Here is a 504-nt window from a genome sequence, read left to right as displayed (position 1 = left end):
CTGGAAGAGAAGTGTCTTGTTTCTGCAGTTGAAGGATGTTTTATGTGCTTTAGTCAGTTGTCCTTGTCATTGTGTTTACTGGGTGGTTTACCCTGAGATTCACAAGCTGTAGATTCTATGCTGCTTATGGAACACACAGTTGATATACTTGAATATATTTATTATTCAATATTTACTGCTGACTCGAATAATATTAGATACTTACTGCTGACAGGATTTTTTGTAAATCTTTAGTGGCATTTCAGTTATATATTTTGATTGATATTTTTTTTCGTCTCTTATTTACCCATATAAAAAATTACATGAAGCTGATTATTACTTAATCCTCTTCTATTTCACAATGTAGTTTTTGTAGGACAACTCATAACTCAGCTTGATTAGCCATAAGTAGAATAAATTGGTACATCCTGTGACTGGTTTGTGTTCCTTATTCTTAATTAGTTTTAAAGTTTGCTTTCATCAGTAAAGCCATGTACTATTCTTCTCAACTTTACATCTGAATGC

At 31.9% G+C, this 504-nt stretch overlaps 1 protein-coding gene across 1 annotated transcript in view; it reads left to right on the top strand.

The window, feature by feature from the left end:
• Window positions 1–504, top strand: part of LOC119582031 (spectrin beta chain, non-erythrocytic 2-like) — a gene marked incomplete at its 5' end in the record, with an annotated part of 75134 nt that overhangs the window by 49813 nt on the left and 24817 nt on the right.

The sequence above is a fragment of the Penaeus monodon genome, chromosome 15 (genome assembly GCF_015228065.2).
Source record: "Penaeus monodon isolate SGIC_2016 chromosome 15, NSTDA_Pmon_1, whole genome shotgun sequence".
NCBI classification, from domain to species: domain Eukaryota; kingdom Metazoa; phylum Arthropoda; class Malacostraca; order Decapoda; family Penaeidae; genus Penaeus; species Penaeus monodon.
Note: the sequence above shows the minus strand (reverse complement) of the source record. Positions and strands in the feature narration are given on the sequence as shown.